Source organism: Mus musculus, chromosome 19 (genome assembly GCF_000001635.26).
Source record: "Mus musculus strain C57BL/6J chromosome 19, GRCm38.p6 C57BL/6J".
NCBI classification, from domain to species: Eukaryota; Metazoa; Chordata; class Mammalia; order Rodentia; family Muridae; genus Mus; species Mus musculus.
Genome location: NC_000085.6, coordinates 47466091 through 47492028, shown reverse-complemented (window position 1 = coordinate 47492028; position 25938 = coordinate 47466091). Strand labels below are relative to the sequence as shown.

Below are 25938 nucleotides of genomic sequence, written 5' to 3'. Positions count from 1 at the left end.
AGCAAGCTCTGCCTGTGCCTGCTGCATCTGCTTGCGTCTGGGCTTGCCTGCCCTTGGTGAAGGGCAAGGAATGGGACCTGCTCTCCTGGAAAAGACAGCTGGCTTGGGAATGCTGGTCTCAGCACTCCAGTAGGGGTTGGGCCACCAACACAGGCAGACTTGGAATTTTCCATCAAATGAGTCATAAGGCACATGATTTATAACTTTGAGGTACAAAAGGGTTTTGACCTCAGGCTTTAAATTTTTTTATAGCAACATTTAAACATTGGTTACCATCTGTATATAAGAAAAAGTGTGTGTGTGTGTGTGTGTGTGTGTGTGTGTGTGTGTGTGTGTGTGTGTGTGTGTATCTTTGGCAGTAGAACTTACTTACAGGGCAGGTAGACCAGATAGCCCATGCCTACTGCAGTGGTTCAGGGGAATTAGTATCAAGGCAGCGAAACAGAGATCAGGCAATACAACAGAACCTGAGACAGACAGAAGATGATAAGTAAGGTATGCCAGGCAGACCACAGCAAACACTTCAGGATTGTCAGACTTGTGGGGTCAGGGGTGGGGCTCCGGATTGCTTTGGAGTCTGAACTGGTGACAGAAGAAATGCCGGAAGAGGACATTCGAAAATAAGGAGTTCCATGTAGAAATGGACTGGAGAGACGGCTCCACCGTTAAGAGCACTTCCTGCTGCCAACACAAGAAACACAACTATTATCTCAAAGGATACCAGAAATAGTTAATTTTGGAGCCAAATCTGAGTGACCATGGCCCGGGAATACAGATTTAGGTGACCTCAAATTGTGTTCCAATGTGGAAGGAGTTTCATGAAGTGTTTATGGTAACAAAACAAAGTCCTAAATCAAGATGCTTTTAAATACATAGGTGGATACATTAGGCAGTTAGGTTATAGCAATACAGGGAGCACTCTAGGCCTGAGGCTCTAGCTGAGAACATTCTGAGTCCTTTGATTGGTGGAACTAGGGTTTGCTAATACATCCCAAAAGGTTTTTATCGGTTAGTCACAAGGTCTTGGACCTGACTTTGTCAGTTATGGGCTTAGTCATGGGCTGTTAGGTCCAACACAGAGGTAGGTGGACAGAGAAGGACCATTTAGGGGCTAAAGAGAGCCCAAACGGACTGTAACTAGGCATTGGACCAGCAACACCCCAGCCTCTTCCCATCTCAAGTTCTTGCCAGGAGTTCTCGTCCACACTGCTTTTCCTTCCACAGGACCTCAGTTTGATTCTCAGAGCCTAGATTGAGTGGCTTCCAACCAACAGAACCTAGAAGAGGTATAGCTTCTTTAATCCCAGCTCCAGAGGCAGGCAGATTTCTGTGAGTTCAAGGCCAACCTGGTCTATCTAAATCAAGAGTTCCAGGACAGCCGGACCTGTGAGACTTGCCTCATAACCAAAAAAGACAAAAACTACCTAAAATGGCTTCTTAAACTGGTTTACAGTTTGCTTGAAAGTGCATGTAGAGAGACACACACGGGCTGGTGAGATGGCTCAACAGGTAAGAGCACCCGACTGCTCTTCTGAAGGTCCTGAGTTCAAATCCCGGCAACCACATGGTGGCTCACAACCATCCGTAACGAGATCTGAGATCTGACTCCCTCTTCTGGTGTGTCTGATGACAGCTACAGTGTACTTACATATAATAATAAATAAATAAATCTTAAAAAAAAAAAAAAAAGAAAACTGAGAGACACACACACACACACACACACACACACACACAACACACACACACACACTACACACACACGGCAATAGTAAACACATTCTGAGCAAAGAATAATTCAAAATGAAACTTTTAAAAATCAAATGTGATGAATTTGAGGCGTTTTTGGCCGTGACCGATTGGTTGTGTGGTATCATAGGACCTCAGTACAGTCTTGATTCTGGGTTCACGTCGCTCATTGGCACAGACACTGATGAACACGGAAGCACCTTAGCTCAGACTTGACACTTCTTGTGAATTTGACTGCTTTTTCTGTACAAAGGCTTCTGATCTTACAAAAGCATAATGGCTTAGTTACAGAAAAACAAAAACTCCATGTTTTCCTTCCACCTCTCCTCCTTGGGTAAGTATCAGATAGGTGAAATTTTGATAATATTGTGTCAGAATGCTTGATTGTTTGTTTTACATTTGTTTCTTTCTCTCCATGTGTGTATGTGTGTGTGTATGTGTGTGTGTGTGTGTGTGTGTGTGTGTGTGTGTGTGTGTGTGTAGGTCAGAGGGCAACTTGTAGGAATTGATTCTGGGGTTCAAACTCGGGTCATCAGGCTTGGTGACACTGATCTTCGCTCACTGAGCCACCTCAACAGTCCAAGAATGTTTGATTATAATAATTAATTAATGATTATAATAATTGCTGTTTCACTGGCTGACTTGGGTCTTATTTAAAAAGTCATTAAGTATTTTGGTTTGGGAAATTCTATGACAGAATTTCCAACAGTTTCTGAAATGGCTGTAAATATATCTCTGCCATTTTGTGCTGTGTCTTTATGTAAAACAGCCTTCTTGCCATCAGTCCCTTTATGAGTGAGTGTGTGGGTGTCTGAATTTCTGTATGTGCACCTGTGTGTGCAGGAGCCTGAGGCGGCCAGAAGAGGGCACCAGAGCTCCCGGAACTGGAGTTATAATTGTGAGTGACTGTGTGGGTGCTGGGAACTGAATCCATGCAAGCCCACAGCATTGATAATCGTAAAATCAAAGCATATCTGTCAACTCTGAAAAATGCTGGAGGTGTTCAAGATCCTGCCATATCAAATAGTCAACCAAGACTTATTTTAATATGTAAAAATATTATTTGATTTGTATGGACATTTTTTTATCTCTAATAACTGGTAAAATTGTGTGAATATCAAAACTTGTTTTAAAATAAATCTTTTTTTTCTTCCTTTTTTGAAATAGTGCTTTATGTAGCCCATGAGAGTTCAAACTCACCATATAGCTGAAGCTAGCCTGGAACTCCTGATCTTCCCATCTCTACTTTCCAAGTGCTAGGTTTCCAGGTGCATGCCACCACATCAGGTTTAAAATAAATCTCTTTTTGATTTATTATCAGTAAACATTTCTTTTGTATAAGATTTTCTCAGTTAAAAGGGGTTGTGAGTAGAAAGAATTTAAGAAGTGTTAGTTTAAAAAAACAAAGCATGACTGAGGTTGTAGCTTGGTCGATAGAGCACTTGTCTAGCCTGCTCAGTGCCCGATCTGGTCCCTGACATGTGAATTAGCCAGAGTGCATCAGACCTATAGTCATGACCAACAGGAGGTGGGAACAGTAGGATCATCTTTGATTGCATAATGAGTTCAAGGCCAGCCATATATATGTATATTTATATCTATATATGTTTATATATATCGATATATGCACAGAGAGAGAGAGAGAGAGAAAGAGAGAGAGAGAGAGAAAGAGAAAGAGAAAGATCAACTGAAAAGTAATTGAAATCCCATGCCCTTAGGGAGTGTATTTTCTGGGATCTGTGTTCAACCTTTACAGCTTTATTAGTCAAAACCCTTTGGGGTTTTGAAACCACCAGCCACCAGTGGGCGCTGCTCCCAGATGGATACCTGGATATCTCACCCCGCCTTGCAACTCTTGTCAACAAACAGGCTGCCAGGTAAGGGGCAGGCAGGGGCCCAGGCCCTGGGGCTGGAGGGAGACAGGACAGGACAGGAACCCGCTGCAACTGCTGCCTGTCTTCTTCTTCCTAGGTTTGATCCAGCATTTGCAAGTCGTTCCAAAGCCAGAGGTGGGGGGTTTCCTGCAGGTTGGAAGCTGATTTAGAATGTGTCAGCACTTTCTTCCTAAGGTTTGCAGGTATCAATGTAGCACCCTGTTGCCTCGGACTTAATCCGTGATATAAAACAAGATATCCTGAGTAAAATCAACTTAATAGGAACCAGTCACACAGCAAACTTAAATCCAAACAGGCCAATGCTATGATCACTCCTATCTGCCAGACCAGAAAACTGAGTCTTAGAGACCAGTTTGCCTAAAGGCCTGCATCCCAGGCTTCTACTGAGTTTTAACTACAAGAATGGATTGCTTTCACGGTCAGAGAGTGAAGGCATTCTCCAGTCACCCTAAACCATAGGCCCAACATGGCATCTTTAAATCAGGGACAGCATGTAAACTTTTCTCGGCTGTAGCTGAGTTTCACAAAGAGTGCCGCTTGCGGTGACGAATGCCCCATGGGATGCTGGGCTGACCTCAGGACACACCCATGCCACAGAGGGAACAGGTGTTTACTGAAGATGGAGGAGAACTGGGACGTGGCAGCAGTGAGCCTCCCTAAGCAGCGTCACCATTGGGAGGAAGCCAAGAGCTTGGCCCAGTGGCCTCGGTGGGGTTGGGCTCATGCCTTCCCAGGTATTGCTTCTTTTAACATTGCAATGTTTAATTGTAACGCATTTCCAAACATACAGAAGCTCATAAAGGAGACACCTAAATACCATGAAAGTGGATCAGCTGCCAACACCTCCCAAGTGCTCCGCTCACCATGCCTTGTAATTTGTTATTATATATTATATATATCTTATATGTATAATATATACGATATACATACCACATATATATGTATATATCATATATATATACCACATATATATGTATATATCGTATATATCTCATATATATATATATATATATTTTTTTTTTGTGGGCATGCACATGTACCATAACACATGTAAGGAGGTCGAGAAGCTAGCTGGCTTGCAAGCTTCCAGACAGTTCTCTGGTTTCTGCCTGCTTCCTTGCTGTAGGAGTGATGAGATTACCAACGTGTGCCACAACAGCCAGCGTTGCTGTGCAGGTTCCAGGTCACCAGGCTCGAGTGGCTCTTGCCCACATGATCCTTCCTTTACCCTCCAAGTCACCTACCCAGCCCATTTTTTGAGGCAAGATCTCATTATGTAGGCAGGTGGCTTCAAACTCACAGCTCTCCTGTCTCAGCCTGCTGGGGGTCTTTGTGCCATTGTGCCCCATTCCCTCCCTACCTCTTTAAGAAACCGTGGTACTAGAAACGGTGAGATCCACCTGTCCCTCTGTGCTTCATGAGTGGGCAAATGACTTTCCAATGTCCCTCCGTGCCTCAGAACTCATGTTCTCATGAGTGTACAAATGACTTTCGAATTGTGGCATCACTTGAAAGAAGTTAATTGTACAGACTGATAGAGTTTTTGCATATATATAAATATGTATATACTTACAAATATATATTTCCAAAATAAAATACATGACTAGCTCCTTCAAGAGTTCCATTTGTCTCACAACTTTTCAAAAATGAGCAGATAAGTTGCCAACATTTTGAAGGTTTTAAAAATCTGAATATTTAATGTAAAAGAAATCCAAATTTTTTATTTATCTTGAAGTTTTAGGAACCCCCTGGTCACATGAAGCTTACATTCTAGCACAGGGACATGGGGGCTCTGCCCATTGCCTGAAAGGCCAATCTCTCTCTAACTCTGATGTCTCCCTAAGGTTGGACAGCCTGCTCTCTTCAGCTATAAGCTGAAAGATGCTACCGTATTTCAGTCCTTAGAAAGTTACAGCTATGAAAAGATGGAAAAGATGAATGGGCAAAGGCGGAGTCTAAGAGAAAACGTCCTCTTCCTGCCCTAGCTGGGTGACTTTCAGAGCTGCTGGCCATGCCACACAGTGACAGGGAGGCTCCTTTGCCAGGTGTCTGACTTTCAGCAGGAGGTGCTTAGACCAGAAGCATCTGCAGCGTCCAGCTGGTTAGGGACGCAGACTCCGTTCCTCCCAGATCTGAGCTGTGGTTTGCTCACTATGGCAGCCTCACTAAGCCTTGGAGTCTCTGACGGTGGGAATCTCACAGTTGCAGAGGCGGAAAGTCCCAGGCTAAGGCTTTTCCTTTGAGAACTCTGCACTGAGCTATAAATAGCCATCCTCTCCCTGGCCCTTTCCACGTGACACAAGGTTCTCTCTCTCTCTCTCTCTCTCTCTCTCTCTCCATCTCCCTTTCCCTCCCTCTCTCCCCTTCCTTCTTTTAAAGAAACATTTATGTATTTATTAAGAGCCCCCTCTACACATCACCATAAACAAGTGGAGATCAGAAGGCAGCTCAGGTCTCTCCTTCCACAGTGTGGGTCTTGTTTGTTTGTTTGTTTGGTTTGGTTTTTGGAGACAGGGTTTCTCTGTGTAGCCCTGGCTGTCCTGGAACTCACTTTGTAGACCAGGCTGGCCTCGAACTCAGAAATCTGCCTGCCTCTGCCTCCCAAGTGCTGGGATTAAAGGCGTGCGCCACCATGCCCGGCTCAGTGTGGGTCTTGTGCATCAAACCCAGGGCATCAGGCTTGGCAGCAAGCGCCCTTACCCACTAAGCTACCTCACCCTCGCTGTCCTGATTTTCCTTTCCTTTCCTTTCCTTTCCTTTCCTTTCCTTTCCTTTCCTTTCCTTTCCTTTCCTTTCCTTTCTTTCCCTTCCCTTCCCTTCCCTTCCCTTCCCTTCCCTTCCCTTCCCTTCCCTTCCCTTCCCTTCCCTTCCCTTCCCTTCCCTTCCCTTCCCTTCCCTTTTTTTTTTTTAAATTTGTTTCTTTTTATGTGGTGTTTTGCCTGCATGAGGGTGTCAGTATGAGGGTGCCAGATCCCCTGGAACTAGAGCTACCAACAGGTGTGAGCTGCCACGTGGGTGCTGGGAATTGAACCCTGGTCTCTTGGAAGAACAGCCAGTGCTCTTAACCGCAAAGCCATCTCTCCAGCCTCTCTTTATAGAGTTTTTTTTGAAAAGGCATGTCTTGCAGATACTCATGTTGTTCTATAGGTATTCGCTACTGTACCAAGCTTCCAAGCCTCTTAAAAGGATATAAATAATATTGGATTAGAGCCACGTGCTTATGATCCCCAGATAGCCTTAACTGATGCTTTTAAAAACCGTGCTTCAGGCTGGAAGTGTATCTCAGCCAGTAGAGTGCTTGCCTACATGAAAGAAGCACTGGCTTTGATTCCTGGGCACGGTGGCACATGCCCGCCCTAGCACTCTAGAGATGGTGGGGGATGGGGGTTCAGAGGCTCCTTCAGATACATGATGAGTTTGAAGCTGGCCAGGGCACATAAGACCTTCTGCACCTCCAACAACAACCACAACAAAACAATTGTACTTCCAAACTAGTCGCATTCTGAGGTACCCGGCAGCTAGATTTTCAACTTCTGAATTTTGTCAAAATATAGTTTGGCCCATAACACCTACTAAATCAGGATCTAATTCTAACGAAAGCATCAAAGGACTTGTGTGGACATTTACGTCGGGAAAGTGCATGCCTGGGTGGGCGGTCTCCCTGGAATGGGATTATTTTATGTGTGTTTTCCCCCTGCCCCGCTTGGATCTGGAACAGTGAAGTACTGAGGAGCTAAAGGTCACTTGCCCTTGAAGGTGAGTCCCTGGTTTGTGCTGAGCTACGGGGACTCTCTGGGGAATGTGAGCTGGACGGAGAAACCAAGCTGATCCAACCAGGCTGGCCCATCTTCTGAAAGCAAGCTGGCGTGTGGGAATGTGGCAGTTCCTAGCAACCAGGTGTGTGGGAATGTGGCAGTTCCTAGCAACCAGGTCCCTTTGACCCGGTCACCACCTGCAGGCTGCCTCCAGCAAGGTGCAAGGTGCAAGGCAAGGGTTTGGGATTTCTAGACCAGGGATGAGGAAGAGGACACCACACTGCATCATCCCTCTGCTCAATCTCCCTTAGCACCTGAGCCTTGGATCTGGTGCTATGGTGACGGTTGCCATAGAGATACTCCTATGCATGGTTGAAGCTATTTCCCAAACTATGGATGCCTGTCATATGGCTCAGACTACATAGTTTTCTTTCTTTTCTATTCAAGACAGGGTCTAAAGCAGCCCGGGCCAGGCCAGATTTGAACTTGCTCTGTAGTCATGAATGACCTTGAACATCTGCCTCTCCCGCCTCTACCTTCCAAGTGCTGGCATCACAAGCATCTCCCGCCACATCTGGTTTACACGGTGGTGGGCATGGAGCACAGAGTTTGGCCTTTAAAAGCACTGGCTTTAAAATCCTGAGTTCCTGAGTTCAAGCCTTGGAGCCCACGTGAAGGACAGAGAGAAAACTCCTGAAGGATGTCCTCTGACCTCTGCGTGCGTGCACGTTATAGAAAGAGCACTGCCACACAGAGAAACATGCACAAAATAAAGAAATATAAAAACAGTTTGAAAAACGGAAATGTTCACTGGGTGGTGGTAGTGCATGCCTTTGATCCCAGCATGCAGGAGGCAGAGGCAGGTGGATCTGAGTTAGGGGCTCTATGGAGTGAGTTCCAGGACAGCAAGGGCTGCACAGAGAAACTCTGTCTTTAAAAAAAAAAAAAAAAAAAAAAAAAAAAAAGGCAGGAGGGGGTTTCCGGGGGGGGGGGGAAGAATGTTCTTCAGTGAAGAATAACAGACGCCAGTGTCTACAACATGTCACTCACAAGGTTCATTCACAAAAATTGGCAAATATGTAGCCAAGCCTGGTGACTCATATCTGTAACCATTTAATTCCAGAGGCTAAAGTAGGATTGTAAGTCGAGGCTAGCCAGGGGTACATAGCAAGACTTTGTCTCTTCTCCTGTCCTGCCACCAATCATTATATGTGAAGGAAAAGAAAAATGTGACCCCATAATAGAGAGAGAGAAAATATGGGTCAGTAGGACAATTAAGATGCCAGAATTGGTAAGTCTTAGGAAAAAATATTGGCTGAAGAGGTTTGAAAGAGATCTAGAAACTTTTGAAGAAGAAGAGGAGGAGAAGGAGGAGGAGGGGGAGGAGGAGAAAACAAACCAGTGATCCCAGCATCCAAGAGGAAGAAGCAGGAGAAACAAAAGTTCAAGGTCAGTTTCAGTTATTAGTGAGTTCAAGGCCAGCCTGGGCTACTTGAGACCATATCATAAAACCAAACCAAATCAAACCAAACCAAACCAAACTAACTAGCTAGTCAGCTAGCTAGCTGACTAAAAAGAACTACAACGTTCCCCTCCACACTTTGGTGACATAGTATGCCTTTCACTGTTTTAATTACTTTAATTACCTTATAGTTTCTTACTTTAACTGGGGGAAAACTATCACCCAAACTGCAGTGAGGGACAAAAAAGAGCCTGTCTTAGAGTGGCCTGTCCCTAGGGATTCAGACCCATGGGCATGTCTTTATCACCTGCCTTGCTTCGAGGATTGGCAGTGCCCTCTTCCTTGTGTCTTAGTCAGGGTCACTGTTGCTGCAATGAGACCCCATGGCCAAAAGCAAGTTGGGGAGGAAAGGGTTTATTTGGCTTCCACTTCCACTTCACAGTCTATCATTGAGGAAGTCAGGGCAGGAACTCAAGCAGGGCAAGAATCTGGAGGTAGGAACTTACACAGTAGGTGTGGTGCTGCTGGCTGGCTTGCTTCCCGTGGCTTGCTCAGCCTACTTTCTTATAGATCCCAGGGCAACCAGCCCAGGGATGGCACCGATTTAAAAAATGCCCTAAAGGCTTGCCTACAGCCTGATCATATGGAGGCATTTTTTTCCTTCCTTCCTTCCTTCCTTCCTTCCTTCCTTCCTCCCTCCCTCCCTCCCTCCCTCCCTCCCTCCCTCCCTCCCTCCCTTCCTTCCTTCCTTCCTTCCTTCTTCCTTCTTCCTTCCTTTTTTTCAAGATTTATTTTATATATGTGAGTAAATTGTTGTTCTCCTCAGACACACCAGAGGAGGGCATTGGATCCCATTACAGATGGTTGTGAGCCACCATGTGGTTGCTGGGAATTGAACTCAGGACCTCTGGAAGAACAGCCAGTGCTCTTAACCACTGAGCCATCTCTCCAGCCCTGGAGGCATTTTTTTTCAATTGAAGTTCTTATCTCTCAGATGACTCTAGCCTACGTCAAGTTGGCATAAAACTAGCCAGCACACATACTGGGAATAGGGACACCTGTGTGCTGAGACCTGGCTGGGGACAGGTTCACAGCCTTTTCTTCCCATAGCACCAGTTGAAAAGTCATATGGGAGAGGTCTTGTGAGCCCAATGTGAGTTAGTCTCCGTCAACCAGTCACTATGGCAAAGGTGAAGATATCAGAGATTTGGATCAGATGTCCAACTCCAAGCAGTCACTGTGGTAGGGAAGGCAGGTCTCATTGGTGAAGAAAACAGTTCTGCAAGAACCCTGTGTGAGAGAACTATTGTGATTTGAACAGACCCTTCAGTTTGTACTTGCTGTGCCACTACAATCGGGTGTGGCTCCTCCCACACGGTGTGTATGTTAACTGGGGCTCAGCAGCCCCAGGTCAGCGATGTGGATGACTTTGTGGTAACACGGGAGAGCAGCATGGTAAGGACATAAGGAGGCGGGGAGGGAAAAGGAGAGAGCCAGTGAGGTTGTGTTGATGAGAGATTAGCACTTCGGGTCCAACCCCACTCCTGGTACTTTCTCAAAGACAGTGAAGAACATGCATGTTTCCCAACTGCCCTACCGAGGGACAAGGATGGTGTGGAATGTATCCACCAGCTCCAGCCCCACACTTGTAGGGTGCTTCTAGGGGTCATAACTTCCAGAGGAAACTCTGGGCCATATGGGTGCCAGGAACCGAACCCAGGCCTTCTGCAAGAGCAGGAAATCTTAACCGCTGAGCTATCTCTCCAGCCCCACAGCCTCCACTGTGTAAGGAATTCCACAGAAACAGAAGTTGCAGGCCTCTGGGAAGAGCTGAGGTGAGACGGGCAATGCCTAATACTCAAATTTCTTGATATGAACTGGATTCTGTTGCATATTATTTTGTAAAGATTCAGTTTTCAAAACCGAGCATATTTGAACTGTATTAAAACGCAGACAATATCAGTCATATCTGAACGTGTTATCATTCCGAACAGGGATGTATTGGGCACCTCGGAGCTGATGCACTCGCCGTTGCTCACAAGTCCTACAAGAGCTGGTTTAGACCCCATGTTCTTCATGGAGGTGCTGGCCTACTATCGTAGCCATGAGCTATGGCTGCCAGAAGAGCTAATGTGTATTAATGTAGTCATTTCTTCAAGGGAACTTGGGTAACTACCCTTCACTGATGCAAAAGGAGACGTCTAAGAGGAAATTTAGCTGGACACAGCCCATGCTAGTAATCTCAGTACTTGAGAGTGGAGACTGGAGAATCAGGAGTTGAAGGTCAACCTTGGCTACGTAGCAAATCCAAGGATAATTGGTAAATATGTGACTCTGTCTCAAAACACACACACAAAACCAAGAGTAAATAAATAACATAAAGAAATTCTGATGGTGCCTAATGTGTTGCATCAGTATCCCACCGGTTCTGCATACCAGCTGTGGTGTCAATAGCTGCTCATGCAGTGTGTCAAAGATGTTCCCGTGAAGAAAGACGAGAAAGATAATACTTAATTGTATGGAGGAATCGCTTTTATGGTAATAAAAATTGCAGCATTTTGCAGATGAGTTTTACGGATCCTGCCGAGTTTTGATGCCATTCTATCACTAGACACAGTGGAGCATGAAAGCGACCTGCTCCCACCTGGGGAAGAAGGACCGACTGATTGAAAACAACATATGCAAAGACGCCTGGTGAAGAAAATGCCCTTTCCACACTGCTTCCGAAGAGCAGCTGCGCAGGAAGGAGAGCCTGGAGGTGCAGGGCTGAAAACCAGAATCTACTGACCACAGGGCAGCCAGAGCCGAATGAGCGCCTGCCCTGGAAGGACATAGGAACCACCGTGTTACACAGTAACTCAGCCCAGAGAGGACAGCACATGCTGGCTTTCTTCAGCAACTCACGCTTCCAGAGGACAGGGGTCCAATCTACCCCTTCAGTGGCCACTGTACCTTTCCCCCTTTGAGACAGATCCCACCACACAATCCGGGAACTCAGTATGTAGACCGTGCTGGGCCTCAAACTCACAGAGATCTGCCTGCCTCTGCCTTTGTTTACTTTTATGAGATATATTCATTTTATCTTCTGTGTGAGTGTTTTGTGTGCATGTATGTATGTGTACCATGTGTGCTCGGTGCCCAGGAAGACCAGCAGGGAGCATGGCATCTCTTGGAGCTGGAGTACAGATGGCTGTGAGCCTCTATGTGGGTGCTATAGCGTGAACTCAGGTCCTCTGCAAGAGCAACAAGAGCTCTTAACCACTGGAGGCATCTCTCCAGTCCCTGGCGATGCTTTTAATCTACCAGGATTAAAGGTGTGAACCATCATACCTGGCTGGAATCATCGTTGCTTCGGATTCAGTGAACACATCCAGCCATTAAAGCTACGCACAATCCTTCACTCTTTGTGTTAGCCTCTGCTTATTATCAACGTGGCAAAACACCACAAAGAAACTTCTTCAAGGTGGAAAGGGGGTGTGCAGCATGGCTCAGTGGGTAAGGGCACTGCCACCAAGCCTGACATCCTGAGTTCAACCCCCCGGGGGCCCACACAATAGAGGGAGAGAAACCACCCCTGAAAATCGTTCTCATAAATTGTCTTCCACATTCATGGCATGGCATGCACGCATGTGCATAAGTAAATAGATACATTTACGAAAGTGAAGGAAGAAAGGTTCACTTGGCTCAGTTTCAGAGCTTTCGGCCACGAGCACTTGACTCTATTATTCCTGGGACTGGATGTGAGACAGCATCGTGGTGGAAGGGCGTGTCAGAGAAGAGCTGCTTGTTTGTGTTAGTCAGAAAACAGACAGAGAACAAGGAAGGGGACTGGAACAAAATTATGTCCCACAAAGCTACATCTGACTGATTTGTTCAACCCATCAGGCCCCACCTCCTAAAATTTCCCACCACCGTCCAATAGCCCATTCAAATGCAAGTTAACCAGAGCGGGAGCGGGTGACGTTAGGGAGCCGCCATCCAGTTCTGTACCAAAGGCCTCGCTCCTTCATACTGCTGTACCCAGGACCAAGTCTTCAACCCTTGTGGTTTGGGGGATGTTTCAGGTTTAGGCCTTAACACCGCTCAACAGAGCCAAAGGACAGACGGAGCCTGTTTTAGTAAGCAGGAAGAACGACTAACACTCACCAAGAGGTTACCGTGTGCTGGCGCCATGCTGGCCACTTTACTTGACTATCTCATGAGCACCTGTCAGTGACAGCATAAAGTCAACGTCTCCATTTAACAGATGGGAACAGGACACACAGAATAATGATGAAGCAGGCATCAAATCAAGGCTCTAAGGATGCAGAGTGTGCATGCCCCTACACTTCCCTCCTTCGCCCTCTTGCATTCAGGAAAGTTGTCAGGGGATCATTTTCAAAAACGTCGTGGTGATGTTCAAATGGCGAGGAAATAATGACACCTGTTTCTTGCTGGGCTGTACTGTGTTGTGACCACACGGTAATTGCCAGCCACTGTCCAGGGGCAGTGTTTCGGGTGTGCTGGAGTCAGCATGTCAGAGCTGGGGTACAGTATTCACACTGCACAGAGTTTCCAGCCTTGGGGTTATATGTCAGAGTTGGGGTACAGTCTTCACACTGCAGAGTTCCTGCTTTGGAGTTATATGTCAGAGCTGGGGTACAGTCTTCACACTGCAGAGTTCCTGCTTTGGAGTTATATGTCAGAGCTGGGGTACAGTCTTCACACTGCAGAGTTCCCAGTCTTGGGGTTATATGTCAGAGTTGGGGTACAGTCTTCACACTGCAGAGTTCCCAGCCTTGGGGTTATATGTCAGAGTTGGGGTACAGTCTTCACACTGCAGTTCCTGGCCTGGGGGTTATATGTCAGAGTTGGGGTACGGTCTCCACACTGCAGAGTTCCCAGCTATTGTAAGGCTCAGCACCAAGGTCCAGAATTAGCTTCTAACTCTTCAGACCAACTGAGCTACTGCTTCAGGAGAGAAAAGAAATACAAGGAGCTCCTCTCAACCGCATGGTTGGCTAAATATTTATTTTCCTTAGGTGAATTCAATTTAAACTTGAACGTTCCCACTGAAATTTTTATAAACCTGAGCAGGCTGAAGTTATACAGCAGGACCAACATTCAGTTATATTAGCTAAGTCTGGACTTCATATAACAGTATAGTCATCCTGGCTGGTTGTGTAGTACACACCTTTAATCCCAGCACTCCGGAAGCAGAGGCAAGTGGATCCAGCCTGGTCTACAGAGCGAGTTCTAGCATGGCCAGGACTATGCAGACTCAAAACCACCAAAACAAAACAAACAAATAAGCAAAAATAAAATGAGTCATCGGACCGACACGATGGCTCAGGAGACAGAGAAGCACCCGAGTTCACTCCCAGAACCCGCACTCCGAACGGAGGGAACCGAGCCAGTCCTGGAGTCTCTCCTCTGACTCCACACAGTCTCAGAGTCACAGAGACATGACAGATAAATAAGCAAAACAAAAAAATCAAAGTATGCTAAAAATCCAAATGTGCAATTTTGCAAGATATTTGTTTGGCACATTAAGAATCTCAAATGTTGAGCCGGGCATGGTGGCGCATGCCTTTAATCCCAGCACTCAGGAGGCAGAGGTAGGCGGATTTCTGAGTTCGAGGCCAGCATGGTCTACAAAGTGAGTTCCAGGACAGCCAGGGCTATACAGAGAAACCCTGTCTCGGGAAAAAAAAAGAATCTCAAATGTTAAGGATTTAGCTCAGTGGTAGGTCACTTACACAGCAAATGCAAGACTCCTAACCACACGTACACACACACTCAAAGACAGACTGCCTGATTTGTTGTTTACTTGCTTGCTTTCTTGCTCTCTGTCCCAGGTTTGTCTCAAACTCTTTAATCCTCTTGCCTCAACCCCGAGGTGCTGGTGGGGTTATAGGCCTACACCACCATAGCCAAGAAATACCTGATTTTTAAAAAAATGTCTGTATAGAATACCTCATAAGGTTCTAATATATCCAAGGGTGTGTTTTGCTAAACAGTAGAAGCCAAAAGAGGCAGAGAGGCCCTTCACTGACCCCCACACACTGGGACCAACTTTAGAATGGGGGCAGTTGTTAGATAGAACTTCAAAGAGAAGTGTCTCTGTTTTTCTCAAACTTCTCGAAAAGCTTCATTGTAAAATGTCAGAGGACTGTGAAGCAAGTCACTTAAATACATTTATTTGCAAGGACTTTGTGGAACCAAGTTGCTAGATGGGGCACACTTGGAGCCAAACACGCTGATGGGTTCCTGGCACTGGCTGAGCAGAAGTGACCCCCACAGCCACCAGCTCTGGTTTCTGTGCTTGCTCGAGCTCCTGGTCCCCGCTGGCTTTCGGATTTCACTTATAATAAATGATTTAAAGCCATGAATATTTCAAGCACGTCACAATACAAAGAACAATACAGGAGAGGAACCCTGCACCATATAAATTATAAACCATATAACCTAATTTTAACAAATATTAAAGGTTTATCACGTTTAATTTTTTTTTCCTATTTGATGCAAAATGTTGCTATGTAGCCCAGAATAGGCTTGAAGACCCAAATTCACTACATAGCTCAGATATGCCATGAACTGGCAGCAATCCTTCTGCCTCAGCCTCCCAAGTGGAGTGCTGGGGTTACAATTATGTTCACTGCCCCCCTGTCCCCACCTTCCCCCGCCAGATCTCAATTACTTTCTGAAAGACACAAAATGCTACAATTGCAGAACCTGGGGGTGTAGTTCAGTTGGCAGAGTGCTTATTCAACATGTATGAAGTCCTGGTAGCCTGAAGCGTAAGGCAGCATGACGTCACAGGCCTCCAATCCCAGTGCTCCGGAGGTAGAGACAGGAGGACCGGAAGTCTAGATCCATCCTATAAGACTTTGAGTTTGATGCCAATGACGTCACAGGCCTCCAATCCCAGTGCTCCGGAGATAGAGACAGGAGGACCGGAAGTCTAGATCCATCCTATAAGATTTTGAGTTTGACGCCAGCCCTGGAGTGCATGAAACCGTCTCTCAAAAAACACATATAAACAAATAAATAAAAGCAAACAAAACAGAAGAATAGACGTCCTACAATTATAGAATTCCCTAGTTCTCTTTCTCATACAAGAATAACCACTATTTTTTTTTCTTTATTTTCTTTTGGTGTGTGGTTGGGTTTGCCGAAGCACGCTTAGAATCCTAGCACTTGGTGGCTGAGGCACGAAGGTCACGAGTTCAAGGCCATCCTGAGATGAAAAAGGAAAAAAGGTTTTATTGCAGACAAATTGTCCTCTAAACATATGTAATCATATATAGTATTTAGAATGAACTGTATATATCTTCCAGCTTTTATTGCTGTTCAAATTGTGTGCACACACACATAAGCATGGTGTCTGTGTTCACACTCTCAGAGGCCAGAGGACACTTTATGTTCAGCTCTATCATACTCTGATTAATTTTTTAAAGATTTATTTATTTATTTTATGTATATGAGTACACCCCCATTGCTCTCTTTAGATGCAGCAGAAAAGGGCATCAGACCCCATTACAGATGGTTGTGATCCATCACATGGTTGCTGGGAATTGAACTCAGGACCTCTGGAAGAGCAATCAGTGTTCTTAACTGCTGAGCCATCTCACCAGCTCCTGATTTATTCTTTAGGGACAGGTTCTCCCACTGATCCTGGAGCTAGGGTGGCAGCCAGCAAGCCCAGAGGCCCTCTGCTCTCCACTCTCCACAGCTCTGAGATTACAGGTGACACGCATAACCGCACGCCAGCTTTTTCCGTGGGGGCAGGGATTCAAACTCGGGTCCTCATGCTTGTGCAGTGAGCTCTCTTCCACAGTGAGCCATCTCTTCAGCCTCCTTCTTACACTGCCTTTACTCAGTAGCGTCTAACAGGGCTTCCTCCAGGCAGATTCAGTCTCTTTCGGCTGAGGTGTGACATCTACACACTCAACACACAGCTCCAGTAAACAGCTCAGAAGCTCTCTCTATTCGGAGCAAGCGTCAAAGCACTTAGAACTAACTGTCCCTGTCACCCAGCTCCCTCCTCTCAGAGGCAACTGCTCTTTTGACCTCTGGTACCACAAGTTCCTTTTAATCTACTTAGAACTTAGTATTTACTTGTTTAGAAACGGGATCGTAAATATCTTCAGCTGCATCAAACTTCTGTTCTTCTTCCTACTTCCACCTCCAGGGGGCTGGATCTCATAGAAGTGGGTCGCCATGAACAGTTTGCCTGGTGCTGGAAACCCAATCCAGGGCTCTGTGCAAGCTAGGCAAGCACCCTTCCAACTGAGCTATCTTCCCAGCCCCGTGCTTTGAACTTTATATAAATGGACTCATGTGTTGTATGCATGTCCCTTCGAGTCTTTCCCCCTCAATGTCATGCCTGTGGGGTTCCATCTGCCTCACTGCAGAAGGCTGCAGTTCTTCTGTTGTTCACGATATGCAGCCCTCTGTTATGCTACTGTAGCATTACTTATTGATGCACTCAGCAGCGATGAACAATAGCACACTTTCAGTTTGGGGTTGTTACGAATAATGCTGATAAAAAACCACTTCAACATGACTTATGTGGACACCTGCGCTAACTTTTCTTGGGTCTACTCCTAGACATGAGCTTGCATGAGCTTGCTGGGTCCTCCCCAGTATAGGCACATGATAGAGAAATAATACTGCATTTCTACAACCCAGGGTCAAGGCCTATGGTTTTTCTCCAGGTTTTTTTCCTTTTTCTTTTTTTAAAAATGCTTTATTTATTTATGTATAGGAGTACACTGTCTTCAGACTCACCAGAAGAGAGCATCAGATCCCATTATAGATGATTGTGAGCCGCCATGTGGTTGCTGGAAATTGAACTCAGGACCTCAGGAAGAGCAGTTAGTGCTCTTAACTGCTGAGCCATCTCTCTAGCACTCTGGATTTTTTCCTATGTCTCCTACCTGTTCCTTGTTACTCAGCCTCCGCAGTTCACATAGACACTCTAGGATGTCTCTCTGGCTCTCTTGAGCCTGTCTGCTTCCCTGTGCTCTCGTCCCTCTGCCTGCTGTCATTCGATTGGCCCTCTTTCCAGAAGTCCATTCCTGCTTGTCCTCTGTGCTGCTGGGATGCTTACAAGGCTCTTTCCTGTCCTGACAGAGGTTGGTCAGCTGCAGTAAGACACTGGAAAGGCAGCAGCAGGCGGCTCAGCTTTCCACATATGCACCTTTATGTCACAAGTGACACACAGATTAGTACTTCACAGATTCTAGAAGAGACCAGGAGAATCTCTTGTTTCCTTACAGCATATGAGGGCAATTAATTGGCTTTTTATATAAGCCAATGAGAAAATCGGAACTCTGGAAGTTAAGATTTCAGTTGACGAAGTTTGCTTTAACTACTTTTTTTTTTTTTTAATATTCTGTCTAAGAGCCATGGAACTTTTTAGTTTAGTTCAGACTTGCTGTGTGTTAGATGTTAGGCCCAGCTCTGGGAATCTGAGGCACATAATCAAGGCCAGGCCATCTCCCTTGTCTTTAGAAATTTGCACTTGGCCCTCCCTCTCTCCCTCCCTCCTGACCCATTTTCTGTCTTGCACCGTACACTCAATAAGATAAAGTAAATACATGAATGATGTTTCCAGTAAAGAAAGAAAGAAAGAAAGAAAGAAAAAGAAAGAAAGAAATTTGCATTTGGATGCTTTAGCGACATCACTACTTTTCATTCAAAGCTGTCTACAGGGTTTCCTGGCTCTCTATGGCGAACATTTTCCATTTTGCTTCTAAACGCGGGAGCAGGTCACTTCAGCTGTACTAGACAGCACAGTCAAATGGCCAACAGTCTTGGCTTAAAAGAACGGGGTTTTTCCAAGGACCTGTGGGTGTAAGTACTCCGGTTCTCACCACTGAGGCCAGCATTAAGTGGGTGTTAAGAAGGAGGCGCACCCTTAATAGAAAGCTTATTTCTTGCAGCTTTTAATGAGTGCTGAACAGAGATGCTCCGAGTAGCAAGCTAAAAGGGCCCAAACATAATAGTTTTCCGTTGCATAATTTATTGCCAGCCAGACTGAGCTCCACAAAGGCACGGCACTCCATTTGCGAGATTAAAGATACAAGCGCTTTCCCACTGCAATCGCTAGCACGCTGCACACACACGGTGGGACTGAGTAAGCAGCAGCCCCCCCCACACACACCTCCCCATATCTTCAGGGAACATGATTGATTGAGTGCATACGCACAGGACTCTTGGCACCTGCACAGTGTGCTGGGCGACCAGCCCTGACCCTGCCGTGACGGCCCTTTAGTCAGCAGTATCACCCCAGCTGCAAGGCCAGCGTGCAGAAGAACACAGCCTGGCGCTGTTTTCTTGGAAGGACTAATTTATTTTAAGAACATCCACAGATTAATATGCCTCCCAATAAGTTAATGAACCAGAAAACTGACTACTCTCAGGGAAAGAGAAAGAGAGACAGAGACAGACAGACAGACACACACACACATGGAGCAGGGGAAAGAGGGAAATATATCCAAAAATAATGAACTAAAAACAATAGCAACAGTAATCCCCCCGCCCCTTAAAACATCTTTCAGGACTTATAAGCTTGAAACCATGATCAGAAACCATGATCAAGAGCTTCGATTGTTCTTATCACCAGAATTTCCACGGTCCCACCAAACAGGCCGTTCTGCAGGTACAGTTCCCTGCATTCTTCATCAAGACCATGATCAAAGTCCAAGCTGGGTGACCTGCAAAACCTCAGATCTCTCCCTGCCAACCAGGCACCTGTGTTGAGAAACAACCCACCCCATCTTTCATTTCTACAAATGTGCATTGTGGGATTGGTGGTGAGGTTTTTAGTTTACATCTTTAAATCTTTTAAAACATAGAACTTTCCATTCTCATCCCTGAAAGTTTACACTTTGGTCTCTGCTTAAATGACATGCACCACTATTATAATTGTGTATCTACTTTTATGACTTTTTAGTGTGCATAGGCATGTCTTGCCTTCATTGGTGCAAAGAGATGCTAGAAGAGATTATTGTAATTCCCTGGGAATGAGGACGGATGTGAGCCACCATATGAGTGTTGGGAATTGAACCTGGGTCCTCTGGAAGAGTAGCCTGTGCTCTTAACCACTGAGCCATCTCTCCAGCCTCCCTGTATGGTACTTTTGAACAATGCTTATCTTCTACAACAGCCATACAGTTCTTAAATGGCGATTTGCCCTTGACTGCTGCCCCAGTTCCTAGTAGAGTGGGTGTCTTGTGTTGATAACGTAAGAAAACTTTTTAGTGAATAAATAAATAATCAGGATGGGGAGACTGCTGAGTAAGTGGAGATGCCTGCTGCCAAGCCCGCTGCCCTGATTTCCATCCCAAGACCACATGGCAGGAGAGAACTGACTCCCACAAGCTGTCCATGCCCCACCCTTAATAAATGAATGCAAAACAATTAGTTAATTAATCAACGAGGTCCTCTAAAAAGTGAAGAGCAGTTTAGTAGCTATACTTAGGCTGTATGAGTCTCTTCCCTCTAATTAATTCGCTAATCAGTTTGCTTCTGATGAAATTTCTTCCACCTAACTCAACCTGATGACATTTGCTTGGGTCCAGACACATGACCCAACCTGAGCCAATCAGATTCTTCCTTCCTAGTAAACTTGGAACTGGACTCCAGAGGCAAGCAATGAGCCTTAGATGTATCTGGATGAGGGGTTGGCGGATGCTTATGCAGGGGCGGGGGGTGGGGAGGTTCCCATTCTCTCTGTAAAGAAAATCAACAGTCAGAAAGTAAAACAAAAGCCTGGTGTAACAACAGTCTCCAATGCTAGCTCTTGGAAGGCAGAAAAAGGAGGTTCATAGGAACACATGCACCCAGGGGGGAAAATGTAAAACAGACAATAGTACTAAATAGAGACAAGAGATATTGCTTGTATTCTCAGAGATTTGCTGCTTCATTCAAGATGTCCAGTTGTCTGTGACTCCATGAGAAACTGCTACTATATGTTATAAATATATAGAGAGCCCGTGGTGGTTTCAGTAAAAATATCCCCTGTAGACCCAGGGAGTGGCACTTATTAGGTGTAGCCTTGTTGGAAGAAGTGTGTCATTGTGGGGACAGGCTTTGAGGTGTCAGATGCTCAAACCATGCTCAGTGTGGTCCTCTCTTCCTACTGCCTGCCTATCCCGATATAGAACTCTCAGCTCCTTCTCCAGCACCACCTCTGCCTGCATGCTGCCACGCTTCTCACCATGATGATGATGGACTGAACCTCTGAGCTGCAAACCAGTCCCAATGAAATGTTTTCCTGTATAGAAGCTGCCATGGTCTTAGTGTCTCATCACACCAATAATACCCTAACTAAAACAGAGCCCCACCCCATCCTCTTTTAGACAACGGCAGTCAACGTCAACCTGAGTCCTGGTGAAGACACGCACTGTGCCTACTTCAGGAAGGAAGATTAGCCAGGTTGATTCATCAGGTTGATCACACACCTTTGGCAGATTAGTTACTGATGACAGCCCAGCTCTCAGCCAGATCAGGTCTGATGCTAAGCCTTTCTATGACTTTGTTACCCATTGGGCCAGCTCTGGAGAGACCTCCTGCTTTATAAGGAGGAGGCTTATGCTGAAGTCAGACTTGACCTTGAACCCTTGAGTGTCTCAACTCTTGTACCTGAAAACAAACAAACTCATGGGTTCAAACAGGATAAAGAACAGTGATTTCAAAAATAATTCTGAATAGAGACATGAAAGAAAATGGATGGATGTGGAGTTAAAGTTATCCACCCCTTTATTAAGTTTGTAACCTCAGGCTATATTTTTTTAAAGGAAAAAATTGCTTTTGAATTCCCCAGTGGACTTTTTCCTCCCCTGCCCCCCCCCTTTTTTAATTTGTCATTCAGTGGCCAAGTCAGGGTTTGCTGGCTTCTGGAAAATCCAGGGGATTTTGAAAATGAAAATCTAAGGTGTGGCTAAAAGTATACAGAGTAATCTTTTATGCCAAGGGGATGCTGGGCATCTCCTATGTTAGTTAAGGTTCCTATTGCTACAGTGAAACTCCATGACCTAAAGCCACTGGGGAAGGAGAGGGTTTATTTGATTCGGATGTCCACATCAGAGATCATCACTAGAAGAAGTCAGGGCAGGAATTTAAACAGGACAGGAACCTGAAGGCAGGAGCTGACACAGAGGCCACTTAGGAGTGCTGCTTACTGGCTTGCTCTCCATGGCTTGCTTGGCCTGTTCTTCTTTCTCTCTCTCTCTTTCTTTCTCTCTCTCTCTCTTTCTTTCTTTCTTTCTTTCTTTCTTTCTTTCTTTCTTTCTTTCTTCCTTCCTTCCTTCCTTCCTTCCTTCCTTCCTTCCCTCCTTTCTCTCTCTCTCTGTCTCTCCCTCCCCCCTCCCTCCCTTCCTTTCTTTCTTCCTTCCTTCCTTCCTTCCATCCCTTCCTTCCTTTCTTCTTTCTTTATTCTTTAAAAATTTATTTATTTATTATATGTAAGTACACTGTAGCTCTCTTCAGACACACCAGAAGAGGGCATCCAATCTCATTACAGATGGTTGTGAGCCACCATGTGGTTGCTGGAATTTGAACTCAGGACCTCTGGAAGAGCAGTCAGTGCTCTTAACTGCTAAGCCATCTCTCCAGCCACTTGGCCTGTTTTCTTAAGGAACCCAAGACCACTGGCCCAGGGATGGTACTACCCATAAAGGGCTGGGCCCTCCCTGTCAATCATCAATTAAGAAAGTACCTCACTGCCAGTTCTTCCCTCCATTCAGATGGCTCTAGCCTAGCCAACACTGTTGAGTAGCTAAGATCAGATACTATGGAATCTTCCACATCTTCATTTCTGAAGGCCTTAAAACAGAACGCACTAGTCTGGGGACCAGATGTCTGGGCAGGATTAGGGATGCTGCCTAGAGTTACAGAACAATATTTCTTTTCCTCTATGAATCTAACTGTGTTTTTGGCTTCTTTGGTTGTTCAAGCTACCAGATTTCCTTCTGGTATTCTGGGAGCCTGGTCATTTTCTAAGACTAGAATTCCAAGTGATTCTATCAAAAAACAAAACAAAACAAAACAAACAAACAAACAAACAAACAAACAAAACCCAAAAAAACCTGCACCATAACTCTTACCAGGGTAGAGCAGGAGGTTGGGGCCCTCCCTAGGACTGTGTGAAGCAGCAGCAGGGGACCTGCCTGATGAAAGTTCTATGTGGGGCATCAGGGAGAGGTGGCTTTCACCGGCTGACGGCTTGGCATACAGCCACACCTTGTTATCATGTCTACAATTAGCTGTGGGGCCGTGTAGACAGGGAAACTCTGCTGCCCTGTCTTTTTCCACATCCAGCAACCAAGAGAGAAGAAGCTTATGAAGGCAAATCTTATACACCACTGATAGGAATTCAAGGTAGTGTAACCACTGTGGAAGTCAGCATGGAAGTTCTTCAAAAAAAACTAAAACTAGACCTTCCAGTGCAACTCAGCCATATTCCATTTCTGGATAGTTTACCCATAGGACTCCAAGCAAGTTCACAGAGGTGGTCACCCATCGATGTTTACCGTAGCATTCTTCTCAAAAGCTAGTTTATTAAAGCAACGTATGTATCCAGGATCAAAGGAAGGAACAAAGAAAGCACGGTGCTTATGCAAGGTTCGTGCCACTTGCAGGGGATGGAGGCAACTGGGGATTGTTTTGACAAACAAGTAAAGACAAATATTGTGTGCTTTCTCTCATATGTGATTCCTAGATCTTATATAGTGTGATGGTTTGTATATGCTTGGCCCAGGGAGTAGCAGAAGGTGTGGCCCTGTTGGAGTAGGTGTGGCCTTGTTGGAGTAGGTGTGTCACCGTGGGAGTAGGTGTGGCCTTGGAGTGGGTGTGTCACTGTGGGAATGGGCTTTAAGACCCTCTTCCTAGCTGCCTGGAAGCCAGTATTCTCCTAACAACCTTCAGATGAACACATAGAACTCTCAGCTCCTCCTGCACCATGCCTGCCTGAACGCTGCCATGTTCCCGCCTTGATGATAATGGACTGAACCTCTGAACCTGTAAGCCAGCCCCAATTAAATGTTGTTCTTATAAGATTTGCCTTGGTCATGGTGTCTGTTCACAGCAGTAAAACCCTAACTAAGACATATAGATATATAAAATCACACACATATACATATGTCTACATAGAACTAAAACTATCTAGGGCAGTGCCTCTCAACCTGTGGGTCGTATATCAGACACCTTGCTTATCATTATTTACATTACAATTCATAACTAGCAAAATCACAGTTATGAGGTAGCAGTAATAATTTTATGGTGGGGGGGTTCACCACAACATGGAGAACTGTATTAAAGAGTCACAGTATTAGGAAGGTTGAGAACCACTGGTCTAGGGGAACAAAGAGCTTTGGGATTATAGGGGGGAACACTCAACATCAAATACATATTTGTATGAGAATGTCCTTGTGTAACATAGGACCATGTATAATGAATAGACACAGTGAAAAATATTTTAATTTAAAAAATTGTGTGTGTGGGCCCATGAATTGACTCATGTGTCTCTGTGTGTGTCTCATGTAGCTAAGACTAGTCTTGAACTCTTGATCCTTCTGTCTGTACCTCTCCCAAGTGCTAGCATTAAGGGCTGTACCAGAACATCAGTTGGGTATGGTAGTGCATACCTTCAATTCCAGCAACTGGGAGCCCGAGGCAGATGAGTCTCTGTGAGTTTGAGATTAGTCTGATCGATCTACAAGGTGAGTTCTAGGAGAGCCAGGGCTACCTACTGAGACCTTGTCAGAGGGTTGGAGAGATGGATCAGTGTGCAAGAGCACTGGCTGCTCTTGCAGAGGACCCAGGTTTGAATCCCAGCATTCACACGGCAGCTAACAACTGTATGTAACCAAAGTTCCGGGGGATTCGATGATCTTCAGGCCTTCCTGTGCACTCATGTGGTGTGCAGACACACAGGCAGACAAAACACCCACACAAATTAAATAAATAAGTGTGTGTTGTTTTAAAAAAAAGAAAGAAAGGAAAGGAAAAAGAAAAAAAATCAAACTAGCAAACGACTTTCCTGAGAAGTTGACGTCACTTTCTACTCCGATCCAGGGAGCCGGGGGCATCCTCTGGGTACGCCCTAAACACAAGTTAGTGGGCAGGGCCAGTTCCAAGATGAACTTGCAAGAAGGGGAGGGGGAGAAACTGAGCAAGAAGTATGAACCCTGGCAGTTTTTTCATGCCAGGCCCCGTATGTCCCCACCAGGGGTCAGCCAGGGTCTGGAAGGCAGATGTTGCCCTGGCCAGCTGTTGGAATTAACAGAGTCAACGTCACTTTGGTCTGGAGGGAGCCCCAAAATTTCACTCAGATTTGCACATCTCTATTTAAGACCTTATTCTGCAGAGCAGTTATCCACCGTCATTGAATATGTCTAGAAGGGGACTGACTAGAAAGATCGGCACGGTGCTCCATACACTGTCTTACTGGGGGTGGGGGGGCAGGCAGCAGGAGTCAAGGGGGCAGAAATGCTTCAGTTGAGGGTAGGGAGAGACCGAGCTGGAAGTATGATGTTTTTGTGCACCATGGAAAGGTTATCCTGTGTTATTTGAATGTTGATTTTTCGGCCCTCATATCTAAGTTTCCATCCTGACATAGCATTGAAATGCTTAGGTGGAGAATCGCCTCTCTCACTGCGCAGTGGTGGCACACACCTTTAATCCCAGCATTTGGGAGGTAGAGGCAGGCAGATTTCTGAGTTTGAGGCCAGCCTGATCTACAGCATGAGTTCCAGGACAGCCAGGGCTACAGAGAGAAACCCTGTCTTGAAAAACCAAAATAAATAAATAAATAATAAAAATAAATAATAAAAAGAATCTCCCATCTCAAGTTTGTGTAAGCAAGTCTTATCATTTATTCCCTGCCTTGTTGATAAATGCTGATGAAGTATCAAAGATGACTTGGGGCTGGACTGGCATCCTTCGGCAAGCAGCTCAGGGCTGAGCATATATCCTGGGTGAGCAAGCCTTGTTCAGGAAGTCAGGCTCAGCTCTGACATTCCCTGTTAACCAAATACCCCTGCCCCGGGGGAGTGCCTTCTTGCCTTCCATCAGCACTGCAACTGTCTTT

General features: G+C 45.6%; 1 long non-coding RNA gene across 1 annotated transcript; it reads left to right on the top strand.

Annotated features, from left to right (window-relative positions):
* Window positions 1–6684: 6684 nt before the first annotated feature.
* Window positions 6685–8189, top strand: Gm41858. Its single transcript, XR_877899.1, has 2 exons — window positions 6685–7397; window positions 7844–8189. It is a non-coding gene; the product is annotated as a predicted gene, 41858 (long non-coding RNA).
* The last annotated feature ends 17749 nt before the right edge of the window (window positions 8190–25938 follow it).